This window comes from Prionailurus viverrinus, unplaced genomic scaffold (genome assembly GCF_022837055.1).
Source record: "Prionailurus viverrinus isolate Anna unplaced genomic scaffold, UM_Priviv_1.0 scaffold_42, whole genome shotgun sequence".
NCBI classification, from domain to species: Eukaryota; Metazoa; Chordata; class Mammalia; order Carnivora; family Felidae; genus Prionailurus; species Prionailurus viverrinus.
This window is the reverse complement of record NW_025927609.1, coordinates 3,478,984-3,492,374: the sequence shown is the minus strand read 5'-3', so window position 1 is coordinate 3,492,374 and position 13,391 is coordinate 3,478,984.

Below are 13,391 nucleotides of genomic sequence, written 5' to 3'. Positions count from 1 at the left end.
TTGACCTCTGCATGAAAGACTGAGAAACAGGTTTTTTAATGTCTGTGTATTTTTGTGGGAGAGAGAGAGGCAGAGCACGAGCAGGGGAGGGGCAGAGAGAGAGGGAGACACAGAATCCGAAGCGGGCTCCGGGCTCTGAGCGGTCAGCACAGAGCCCGACGCGGGGCTCGAACCCACGAACCGTGAGATCACGGCCTGAGCCGAAGTCGGACGCTCAAGCGACTGAGCCACCCAGGCGCCCCACAACAGGTTTTTTAAATGCTGAGTTGGAGTTGGTTGGTTGGGTTTGAAGATACGGCCCTGTGTTGAGGAGGGAGATCTGTGCCAAGTGGCTCGGCCTCCTTGGGGAATGCTTTGTCTTAAACCCACCCTCCCCCTCCTGCGTAAGCTCCAGCCTGTGCTCGGATCACCTTGTTTTCCAAGGACTTGAACGGCTGTGCTGTTCTCCCTTAACAAAGGGGGCGAGGGCCCAGTGTCTGTGGATTCCAGGCACCTGCGCTCTCCTTTCTCTGAGACAGGGAACCTTGTAGACGCTTCCGTCGGGCCCTCGACAAACGTCCCCTTCCCTCTGGCACTCTGACGGCACCCCAACACGGCCACGTAACGAAAGAAGGGTCGACGACAGCACCTGACGCCCTCCTAGCCCCTCACGAAGACCTTTGCACCGGCTCAGACCGTGCCATCCGCCGGCAGCCGGATGTTTCTACGCAACGGTTGCTGCCTGATCCGGTCTCAGGCTTCTCTCCGGGTCTCTCTGGGTGAGACCTGGCCCTCTCCCAGATCCTGCGGGTGTACCCTCAAAACAGCCCACCCTGAACCCGCCTGCCCTTGTGCCCTGGCGTGCCCAGAGCACCCGCAAGCTCATGCCTCTGCCCCCGGCCATGTTCCCTTCCAGTGCTTATTGCCTTGGCCATCTTACAGAGCCAGGCACCGGTAGGATCACCCAGGGGTCAAATCTCACTTCCCACGTGGGAGCTGTATCCCTTTGGGCAGTTCTTTAACCACCTTGGCCTCAGTTTCCCTTATTGTGAAAGAAGAGTAAATAAGGATGATGTTTTAAAAGGTACACGACTGAGGGGCGCCTGGGTGGCGCAGTCGGTTGGGCGTCCGACTTCAGCCCGGTCACGATCTCGCAGTCCTGAGTTTGAGCCGCCGCGTCGGGCTCTGGGCTGATGGCTCGGAGCCTGGAGCCTGTTTCCGATTCTGTGTCTCCCTCTCTCTCTGCCCCTCCCCCATTCATGCTCTGTCTCTCTCTGTCCCAAAAATAAATAAACGTTGAAAAAAAAAATTAAAAAAAAAAAAAAAGGTACACGACTGAGAACAAACTGAGGGTTGATGGGGAGTGGGAGGGAGGGGTGGGTGGGGGATCGGTAGTGAGGAGGGCACCTGTTGGGATGAGCACTGGGTGTCGTATGGAAACCAATTTGACAATAAACTTCATATATTGAAAAAAAATAAAATAAATAAAATAAATAAAATAAAATAAAAGGTACACGAAACCCCTGACACTTCCAGGTATACAATAGGTACTCGATAAATGTTTTTCTTCTCCACTACCTCCCCTCTCTGCTGTGCCCGTGAATCTTCCTAAACTACCAGCCGGCTGTGAACTGAATTCTGTCCCCCCAGTCCCCCCGCCAAACTCATAGGTTAAAGTCTTAACCGCAGGGTGGGCGCATTTGGAGAAAGGAAGCAATAAGGTTAAATGGGGTCCTAAGCGTGGGGCCCTGATCCTGCAGGACTAGCGTCCTTGTGAGAGTCGAGCAGAGCGAGCTCGGTCCCTCCCCCACCCCTACCGCAGTGCACGTGCTGAGGAAAGGCCACGTGCGGACGTCTGCAAGCGGAGAGTGAGCTCTCGCCAAGGACCAACTTGCCTTGGGCACGTTGACCTTGGACGTCCGGCCTCCGGAACAGTGAGGAAATAAACTTCTACTGCTTACGTTGCCCCGTCTGTGGGATTTTGTTGTGCCTCCCCGAGCAGACTGAGACACCCTGACCACATTAGCCTCTTCCTGCCGATGGTTTCTCCCAAGTGGTGAAGTCGGGCCCTGGGCCGGCAGTGAAGGCCTTGCCTGGAGGCTGACCGAGCCCCTGTCCCCCCAGAACCTAGAGTCCGACGGTGGATGTTACGGAAGAAATGCAGGAGGAGTGCGAGCCGTGAAGGACAAGCTTCAGCAAGAGGTCTTTCGGTCTCCCTTTGTTTATCAAAAGCAAGCCTGGGGTGTTGACTTTACCTTTATACAGACACGGCGGCCCTGTATCATCGGGCCAGCCTGTGTCCTCTTACAGGTGGTTTCTGAAAGGCTGACAGTCAACCCTCTCCTTGTGTTTAAAAGGTCCCTGCAAGCAGTGCGACCTTTACGGTCACAGTATAGAGGCAGCTGCTACTGGGAATCTATGAAGCCCAAGCATCGTTCAGAAAGGGAGATGCATGAGGGTGCCTGGGTGGCTCAGTCGCTTGAGTGTCTGACTTTGGCTCCGGTCATGGTCTCACAGACCATGAGTTCGAGCCCCGCGTTGGGCTCTGTGCTGATGTCTCGGAGCCTGGAGCCTGCTTGGGATTCTGTGTCCCCCTCTCTGTCTCTGCCCCACCCCAGCTTGCTCTCTGTCTCTCAAAAATAAACATTTTAAAAATAAAATAAAATTGGGGTGCCTGGGTGGCTCAGGCGCTTCAGCGTCCGACTTCGGCTCGGGTCATGGTCTCACAAATCATGAGTTCGAGCCCCGCACCGGGTTCTGTGCTGACAGCTCAGAGCCTGGAGCCTGTTTCGGATTCTGTGTCTCCCTCTCTCTCTGCCCCTCCCCTGCTCATGCTCTGTCTCTCTGTCTCTCAATAACAAATAAACTTAAAAAAAAATTTTTTTAATAAAAATTAAAAAATAATAAATAAAATAAAATAAAATAAAATAAAATAAAATAAGGGATCTTTTTTACGATACCACCCCTCTTATAGACTACAAGCTCAATATGTCCAAATGCAGTGAGCATCCTTATCGTCATGGAGACATGACCTTCTGTCCCCAAAGTGGTTTGGAAATATGCCACTGCTTCCTTGGTGGCCTTCTAGGGGTTCACCTCTTAGGACTTTTCACAGCTGAAACGTTTGGAATCATGTACAGGAATTTTAAGAAACTCAAAATCATAGTCCATATGTTCACGTTAAAGAATTTACGGATATTTGGGGTTTGCCGTGTTCATAATTGCAATACAAGGGCTGCCTGGCTTATTTTGTTCAGTTAAAATAGAAGTGACTGATTAGGCAGAAATTTTACTAAATTTATTCCAGCATGGGAACAATCAAGAGAACTTGAGAATCTCCACGTCTACAAGGTTAATTTCTTACCTAATTAGATCAGCAGGTAAGTTTGGCTTGTTTGTTAATCAAATAGCTGAAGCAAGAAAAGCCACTTTGCTAAACCGACACGTGCATTCAGAGGTGTTTGACGTCAGTTCATATTAAACAAGGGCCTAGTTAAAGGAATTACTTCCAAACTTATCAGCTGAACTTAGATATAAGGATATAAGCTATTTAAATTCCGAAAGATAGAAGCTAGTTATTCAAATTCTCCACTTTGATAAGATGAAGATTTTTTTTTTTTTCAACGAAAGCCAGTTTCTGAATTATGTTTTCTGTATAAAAGCCAGCCTCGGGAGTGCCAAATCCCTCACATTTAACACAAGACGGAACATGCAGGAAGGAGCCAGCCACGCACTGAACTGTGAACGCGCTCGGACCAGGAGCCCTCGACGAGAGCCGATGCGGACTGGGGGGCCCGGCTGGGGGCTTTTCATCGGGACTCAGTGCGTTTGCCGCCAGCCCAGCTCCCCAGGCCTCCTCAGCCCCTCCCGCTCATGGGCCCTTTCCTGGCACCCGGCCTGCCACCCACCTGCGGCCCCCCAGCTTGAGCACCCCCGTCTCCCCATCCTGCTGCCCCGCCCCACGCTGTACCTCTCCCCTGCCCGTGCTTGGGAATCGCACACTTTTCCTCCAGTCCTCACTGTGGTCAAACACAGAATCCGAGGCTGAGCAGGAGGAGGCCACCCATCTTCCCTGTCCACCAGGTGGCCGAGGCAGGGGAGGGGAGGGGGGGCCTGAGCTGGGATCTTGCACCACGGGACATCGGCTGCACCTGCTGGAGAAGCACCGGAAGGCCCCCCACCCCCCAGGGAAAGCAGGGTCACCAGTTGCTGTCCAGGGTCCAGGCTGAGACCCGAGGGAGGGAGGCCCGAGTCAGCCAGGCCCAGGGGCCCGCAAGCAGCACTCCTCCCCCTCCTCCTCCTCCCCCTCCTCCCTCTCCTCACCCTCCTCCTTCCCCCCTCCTCCTTCCCCCCTACTCCCCCCTCTTCTCTCCTCCCCCTGCCTCCTCCCCCTCCTCCTCCCCCTCCTCCTTCTCCCCTACTCCTCCTCCCCCTCCTCCTTCCCCCCTCCTCCTTCCCCCCTACTCCCCCCTCTTCTCTCCTCACTCTCCCTCCTCCCCCTCCCCCTCTTCTTTCTCCTCCTCCCCTCCCCCTCCCCCTCCTCTTCCCCCTCCTCCTTCCCCCCTACTCCCCCTCCCTCTCCTCTCCTCACTCTCCCACTTCCCCCTCCCTCCTCCCCCTCCTCCTCTTCCTCCTTCTCCCCTACTCCTCCTCCCCCTCCTCCTTCCCCCCCTCCTCCTTCCCCCTACTCCCCCTCCCTCTCCTCTCCTCACTCTTCCTCCTCCCCTCCCTCCTCCCGCTCCCCCTCTTCTTTCTCCTCCTCCCCTCCCCCTCCTCCTCCTCCTCCCCCTCCTCCTTCCCCCCTACTCCCCCTCCCTCTTCTCTCCTCACTCTCCCTCCTCCCCCTCCCTCCTCCCCCTCTTCTTTCTCCTCCTCCCCTCCCCCTCCCCCTCCTCCTCCCCCTCCTCCTTCCCCCCTACTCCCCCTCCCTCTCCTCTCCTCACTCTCCCCCCTCCCCCTCCCCCTCCTCCTCCCCCTCCTCCTTCCCCCTACTCCCCCTCCCTCTTCTCTCCTCACTCTCCCTCCTCCCCCTCCCTCCTCCCCCTCTTCTTTCTCCTCCTCCCCTCCCCCTCCTCCTCCTCCTCCCCCTCCTCCTTCCCCCCTACTCCCCCTCCCTCTCCTCTCCTCACTCTCCCACCTCCCCCTCCCTCCTCCCCCCCTCCTCCTCCTCCCCCTCCTCCTTCTCCCTTGCTCCTCCTCCTCCTCCTCCTCTCCCTCCCTCCTCCCTTGCCTTCCTGGTGGCAGTGTCAGGAACCTGAGTTCAAGCTCCAGCCACACCCAGCTCCCCGCACGCCCCCACCCACCCATCCCCAGTTTCATGTCCTCTCTTCTTTTAACTCCTTATTGAAGTCTAACCTGCATAAAGCTAACGCACAACTCCGAAGAATCTAGTTTTATGAATTCGCCCCATGAACGCACCTGTCAACCCCGCCGCCCGCGGTGCCACGGGCAGGTCCTTAATGCCGCCGGTCACGGGTGCCTTGGCGGCTCCCCGCTCGGGGCTAAGATGGACGTGGCACTGTGAACGGTGTCCACGTCTTCGGCTCCCACGCGAGCGCAGCTTCCGTGGGTTTATAAGGTATCGGGGGGAGGGTCGGCTGAGTCCTAGGGGCTCCCGGGCTCGCTGCGTGCCGTTGGCCCGTGTTCCAGAGCCACGTGGCAGCTTACGCGCCCCCCCACCAGCCGTGCGGGAAGGTTCTGGTTGCTCCTTGCCCTCATATCCACCCTGAGGGCGCATTCCAGACCTAGGCTGGGCCCCTCTGCTGACTAATGAAGGTGGGCATCTAGAGAATCGGTGCGGTCCTCCCCACGAGTGACCCCTGGCGCGGGGATCCCCGCTCCCAGACGACGGGTCACCGTGGCGCTCAGCGGGGGCTTGGAGGTCCCACCCCTTCCCGAGGTCTTGGCGGCCAGAGGGACTTCCGGCTCCCGGTTTAGCGGTCCAGAAAGCGGGGGAAGCGGGGAAACACCCGGATGTGTCGAAGGAGACCGCAGGCAGGGCACCAGCACGGTGTGGCGGGTGGCGCGTCCTCAGGGAGCGGCGGCTGCTGTTTCCCGCGGATCAGCCAGGCTCTGGACGCCAGCCGACCCTGGCCGAGCTGATCAGAAAGGGGGGCGTTGAAGGGAGGTCGGGGGACGTGCTCCGTCTGCAGGAAGACGGCAGAACCGGGCAAGGGTCCGGCAAGAGCCAGAGCCCCACACGTGGTCTGCCGAGGACGCTGCAGCGGATGCCCCCGCGGGCCTGGACACGGCCCCCCAAGCTCCTGCCTCCTCCTCCAGGAAGGCTTCCCCTCATCCCTGCTTCTGGCCCGCACTGGGCACCCAAGGTCTAGGTGAGGGCCCCTTCGTGGCCGACCTGCCGTCACGTGGCCCCAGCTTCCCTGCGAGGAAAGGGGCTCAGGGGCTGATCTTCCCGGAGGCGATAGAAGTTCCACCACCCCAACACGTGTGGAGCCCTTAGGCTTTTGCGAAATATTTTTGCCAAAGCAGGCAACGGAACTGAACGCTATACGCAAGTTTTAAATGTGCAGATGGCGATAACTGAAACGGGAAAGAAGCGAAGCCTTAGCTCTGTGTGTGTAATACTCCACGGCCGGAAAAGCAGGGGCCGGCCCGGCAGGTGGGGGCAGTGGGAGAGGAAGCCCTCACACCGGGCCTGCCTCTAACGGGCTTTGCAAAAAGCAGCGGGACCCGCAGTCCCGAGAACACGCCTCAGTGCCCAGCACTTAGGGTTACGGCTCAGCCCCACCCAACGACAGTCGCTCACCCGACCCTGCACCGCACGCACGCCCAGGCTGGGTTGTTGGGTTTTCTGTGGTTTTTTGGTTTTTTTTTTTTAGCTTATTTATTTAAGAGACAGAGAGAACCAGCAGGGGAGGGGCAGAGAGAGAAGGAGAGAGAGAATCCCAAGCAGACCTGACACGGACTCGATCCCACGAACTGTGAGATCGTGACCCGAGCCGACACCAAGAGTCAGACGCTCAACTGACGGGGCCACCCAGGTGCCCCCTCTGCTCCGTCTTCATGTGACATTCTCCCTGTATGTCTGTGTCCCCTCCTTATAATGACAACTGCCATAGGATTTGAGGCCCACCCTAAATCCAGGATGATCCCATGGCGAGATCTCTAACTGAATGACATCTGCAAAGACGCTTTTGCAAATAGGGCCATTGGGGTTCACGCAGAAGCTTGGCTTCCACCAGAGTCAGGGAGCCTCAGAACAGGTCACCACAGCGGGGTCCCCAGGCCCACCTACAATACTTCGCTTTCTAGGATCTTTTCCTGCTGACGCCTGGAGCCCAGTTTGTGAAATCAGAAAGGAGGCATTTGCCCGCTCTTCACAAATCCGGCAGAGAAGCAGCTCAAAGTTGAAAGCTGTTCAGATTATATTCTCTCAGCGCGTTTTCCTGTAAAATGGCGTATGTGTTCCTTCCCCACCGAGGGCCGCGAAGTGACACGCGGTCTGTCCCAGCCGCCCCCATCTATGTGATGCTCTGAGGGAAAGACGTCACTGGTCCCCCAGGAAGCCAGGCCCAGGCGGCCGGCCAAAAGGATGCTTTGGGGGAAGAGCCCACACTCGGGGGCTTGGCTCTTGCCTGTCTGGGCCACCGTCAGGGCCTCGGCCGTGGTGATTTGATGTGGAACCCACCCAGCCCCACATGGGAATCAGATGGGCAGCTGGGCTGGTTTCCCACGGCCTCTGAGGCCCCTGACCGTGGTGAGATCCTGATTCCTGCCAAGCTGGGAAGCCTTCATGAGATGTGCCTGCCATGAAAGACACCAAAACCGTGAGAGAACTCCAAACTATGAACAGCAGCGGCCGAAAGTCTAATCCGAATGATACCTCAGTGCCGGCCCATCCCCCTTTGCCTTCATCCCTTGGGGGCCACCAGCCCGGCCACTGGCAGCCCCCCACCTGCCTTTGATACCTGAGCAGTGCTGTGCCAACCTGGAGTAGACCTGAGACAAAAGGAAGCATATGGACCCCATACGCATGTTTTTTGGAGTTGTAGCTGGTTGTTTTTCCCCAGAGCGCTAAAGCAGTCGAAAAATAACGAAAAGCTGAAAAGTAGGTGTATTAAAAGTCACAACCCGACTGGTGTATTGAGATTGAAACAGAATTTGGGGCGTCTGGGGCGCCTCGGCTCAGGTCATGATCTCACCGTTTGTGAGTTCGAGCCCCGCATCGAGCTCTGTGCTGACAGCTCAAAGCCTGGAGCCTGCTTTCGATTCTGTGTCTCCCTCTCTCTCTGTCCCTCCCCCACCCATGCTCTGTCTCTCTCTGTCTCAGAAATAAGTAAGCATTAAAAAAAATTTAGATTGAAACAGAATTTATTATAAGTCTATTTCAAATCAAGTTAATTAAAAATGATTTAAGATTACCGCTTAGCTAAGAGAAATCGTCAAACCGGGAAATTCTTCCCATTAAACATCAGATTAGCAAACAAGTCCACTTTGGATATATTATTGATGCGTTTGCTTCGGGAAAGCCAAGTGCAGTGCACTGAATGGTGGTCTCATCCCCCGAAAAGATAGGTCTACCTGGAACCTATGAATATGACCTTATTTGGAAAAAGGGTCTTGGGGGGGTGCGATTAAATTACAGGTCTGGAAATGAGAGCATCCTGCATCACGCTGGGCCCTAAATCCAAAACATGTGGCTTAGAAGAGAAGAGAAGGGGTGGGACGCGCAGGGGGGACAGTGACGTGGAGAAGGAGGCACACAGCCACAAGCTGAGGGCCACCAGGAACTGCCAGCACCCAGCCAGCAGCTGGGACAGAGGTTGGAGCAGACTGTCCCTCAGAGCCCGGAGCGGCACCCAGCCCTGCTGACACCTTGATTTCGGACTCTCCCTCCAGAGCCTGGAGAGAATATATTTATCTTGTTTTAAGCCACCTAGCTTGTCACAGAAGCCCCAGGAGAGTAATACACCAGGGGTTCCTTTTATCCCCCTCCCCCAGCTCCAATATGGTATGCTGGTACACCAGATTTTATTTAAAACTTCAATACTTTGTTTATTATGGATTTTTGTGCATTTTAATTTTTAAAATATCTTGCCTTGGGGCAGCTGGGTGGCTCGGTCGGTGAAGCGTCCGACTCTTGATTTTGGCTCAGGTCATGACCTCACGGTTCATGAGATCTGTCCCTCTCTCTCTGACCCTCTCTGACTCTCTCTCTCTCTCAAAATAAATGAATAAACAAACATTTAAAAGCAAGTAAGTAAAATACATTGCCTCTTTTACATGGATCCAATGAGCAAGCACGAGGCTGGTTGAAGAAGGAGATTAAATTAGCTGATATACATAAGATGGGTCACCCATGAGCCCTGAATATTGGGATGCCCCCACATCCCCCGGTTGATACTTATGTCAGATACAAATATCTTCACACTCTGCCCTTTCTGCAAGGTCCACACATATCTCCCCAGAACGCACTTCGTCATCAGGTTTCTATTTGCATTCTTTCCACATCTCTGGAAGACTGGCCAACTTTTTGCCACTCCGCGCAAGCCAACAGAGACCTGTCACCTTCAGTGAGCTCTACATCTCATGAAGTAGGCAACTAAATGTGTTTCATGTGTTTTGTGGTGTTCCGTCCACCAGGAAGATTTCCATCATCATTGTCTTTTTTTTTTTAATTTAAATACAAGTTAGTTTACATATAGCATGATAATTTCAGAAATAGAATTTGGTGATTCATCACTTACCTCCAACACCCCATGCTCATCCCAACAAGTGCCCTCCTTAAGGCCCATCATCTATTTAGCCCACCCCACCACCCACCACCCCTCCAGTAACCCTGTTTCTTCTCTGTATTCAAGAGTCTCTTATGTTTTGTCTCCCTCTCTGTTTTCATATTATTTTTGCTTCCCTACCCTTATGTTCATCTGTTTCGTATCTTAAAGTCTGAATGAAGTCATATGATATTTGTCTTTCTCTGACTAATTTCACTTAGCATAATGCCCTCCAGTTCCATCCACATAGTTGCAAATGGCAAGATTTCATTCTTTTTCAACATTGAGTGATATTCCATTCCACTGTGTGTGTGTGTGTGTGTGTGTGTGTGTGTACATATATCCCATCTTTGATGGACATTTGAGCTCTCTCCCATACTTTGGCTATTGTCAATGGCGCTGCTATAAACATTGGGGTGCATGTGCCCCTTCGAATCAGCACACCTGTATCCCTTGCATAAATACCTAGTAGTGCTATTACAGGGTTGTAGGGTAATTCTATTCTAATGTTTTGAGGAACCTCCATACTATTTTCCAGAGTGGCTGCACCACTTTGTATTCCCACCAGCAGTGCAAAAGAGTTCCCCGTTCTTCACCTCCTTGTCAACTTCTGTTGTTGCCTGAGTGGTTTATTTTAGCCATTCTGACAGGTGTGAGGTGGTATCTCATTGTGGTTTTGATTTGTATTTCCCGGATGATGAGTGATGTGGAGCATTTTTTCATGTATCTGTTAGCCATCTGGATATCTTCTTTGGAGAAGTGTCTATTCATGTCTTTTGCCCATTTCTTCACTGGATTATTTGTTTTTTGGGTGTTGTGTTTGATAAGTTCTTTATAGATTTTGGATACTAGCCCTTTATCTGATATGTCGTTTGCAAATATCTTCTCCCATTCTGGCGGTTGCCTTTTAGTTTTGCTGATGGTTTCCTTCACTGTGCAGAAGCTGTTTATCTTGAGGTCCCAATAGTTCATGTTGGCTTTTGTTTACCTTGCCTGCAGAGACATATCAAGTAAGAAGTTTCAGAGGTTGTTGCCTGTTTTCTCCTCTAGGATTTTGATGGCTTCCTATCTTACGTTTAGGTGTTCCATCCATTTTGAGTTTATTTTTGTGCATGGTGTACGGAAGTGGTCCAAGCTCACTCTTCTGCACCTTCATCATTGTCTTTTAAGGCTGTGCCTTGGTTGCACCACATTGCCACTATTCCCAGCTGGTGCCAGCACCACTTGCAGACCCTCCCTTGGCCAGGCCCTTGCTGCTCCTTCTCCACTGACTGGCCATAGGAAACACCCCTGGTGGCCACAGGTGTGGGCCAAGGGAAAGGTGATGAAGGGACTCATGGATCCCATAGAGTCCGAGCTCTCTGCCATGCAGTTTATATGTGCCTTGTGGTCTACTCATGCCCAGGGTCTCCCATGAAAACTTCCATTTTGTAATGGAATTCTGTTGTGTGTATCCAATTTCACGGTTGGGCCACATGACCAGCTGGTGAGCTTCTCTTTCAGGGGCAGCAGCACTTGCTGGCCACAAAATGCGTTGCCGTTGGAGGCGGTGTAGTACAAGTGGGTGGCTGGGACTTCCTGCAGAACAAGACTGGTAATGCTCAGAAGCACTGGGGGCGGGGCTTGGTGTAACCGGCCAGCCACCAGGTAGTCAGCTTGTCCCAGTGGGGAAAATGGGGGACACCACCCTGGTCTCAGGTCAGCACTCAGCAGGTGGTAGGAACCAGGTCAGCTTTGGGGAGAGGAGAACCATGTGGCTGAGCCCCCGTGCGTGTCCCCCAATCTGCCATGTAAATGGAAACTGTTAACGATTCTCATTACGGATCAGAACACAAAAGAAGGCATTTTCCAGGCAACGGAGACAAGTCTGGTGCCAGTAGCTATGCTGATTCTTCCAGTAAAGATACATCTGAACCGTGGTCACCATCACCTCTAATCAAGTTCGTGAAAACATACTATCATGCTCTAGGATCCATCTAACTTGTGTACCAGCTAAGCAGGTATATTAAATGGGCTCGTGGTACGAATCTTCACCCTGGAATCTCCCAAGTCTGCTGGTGCCCCAACTTTTCAGGTTCTCAGGGATACAGTTTTGGGTTTGAGTCATTATTTCCCAGGGGTATGGTGTAGAGGGTACGGTTCCCTTCTACCAACACAGACATTTGGCCAGTTGCTAAATACTTGGACCGAATGTCTGTGCCCCACCCCCACTACCCCAAATTCATATGTTGAAGTCCTAAGCCCCCAGTGCAATGGTATTTGGGGGTGGGGCCTTTAAGAAATAATTAGGTTTAGATGAGGACATGAAGATGGGCCCTCATGGTGGGGTTGGTGTCTTTATAAGAGGAAGAGACACCAGAACTGGTTCTCTCTCTGCCATGTGAGGACACAGTGAGAAGGCAGCCATCCCTGCAAGCCAAGGAGAGAGGCCTCACCAGACTGAATCTGTAGGCACCCAGATCTCAGACTTCCAGCCTCCAGAACTGCGGGAAATAAATGTCCGTTGTTTACGCCACCCAGTCTGTAGTATTTATTAGGGCAGCCCAAGCTAAGAAATTAAGCATATTTATTTCTACTACTATATATCTGGGTCTGGGGAAATAATCAGGAATGGATCTGTAAGTCCACTGGACTCCGTGTGAGGTGAACTTGGACCAAGACTCCATGATCGCCGTGCCAAAATCTTCCACTTTTATTAGTGGACCACAGTGTCCCTTGGGGATCAGTGTATGTTCCGTATCAATATCTAATTACACCCAGAGGGTTGGCCGATGCCCTAGCCCCAGGACATGGGCACTGCTAGGGAAGGCTTGAGGAAAGGGCCACAATACACACCTGTGCCTCATTGCAACACACCTTCTTCAAAGGAAGACAGCCTCTCCATCAGGGCAGGCACCCAGATCTGTGAACTGACTTTAGGTCCAGATTGGGTAATGGGTCACGCATCCCTACTATGGTTATTTAAGTTGGATCTCTGCCAGTCAATTTAGAATTTGAATTTTCCATAAACAGATTGAGATAGATAGACAGATGATATAGATGATAGATTAGATAGGTAGATAGATGATTGATAGGTAGATAGATAGATAATAGATAGAAGATAGAATTTCCCTCCTTAAACACATACCTCTTGAGAGAGGCTGTTCACCTGTTCCATTTCTAGTAATTCCGTGATCAGTTAGCCACTGCTGCACATCCTACTTGTCCAAACACTCTAACGACTACCCTTCCTATTTGGATATGGAAGTGGAGCCCACTTGTATCTGATGGGTAAGCACTTGGCCTCTGCCCCTCCAGGACCCTTCTCAGAAATGCAGAGTCACAGGCTCACCCGGCCCTTCTGTAGGCCATCACTGAGTCCAGGCTCTGATGAGCAATCCAGTAGAGCACTGGTGAAGACAATACATTTAACCACATGTAACCAGTGGTTCCAGCCCTGGCTGCCCATTAGATTCTCCTGGGGAATGTTTACAACTCCTAATGCCCTACCACTCCAGATCATTACATCAGAGGCTCTAGAGGTGGCACTCAGGCTCTGCAGATGATTGCCGTCTGCCCCTGCCCCAGGTCAGTGGGTTGGGTGAGCCTTTGTAAGCCTCATATCCCCACTGGACCTTACACCATCAGAGTCCCCTCACACCTGCTCCCCTGGTTCCTGCTGATCATCTGTCACAGTCC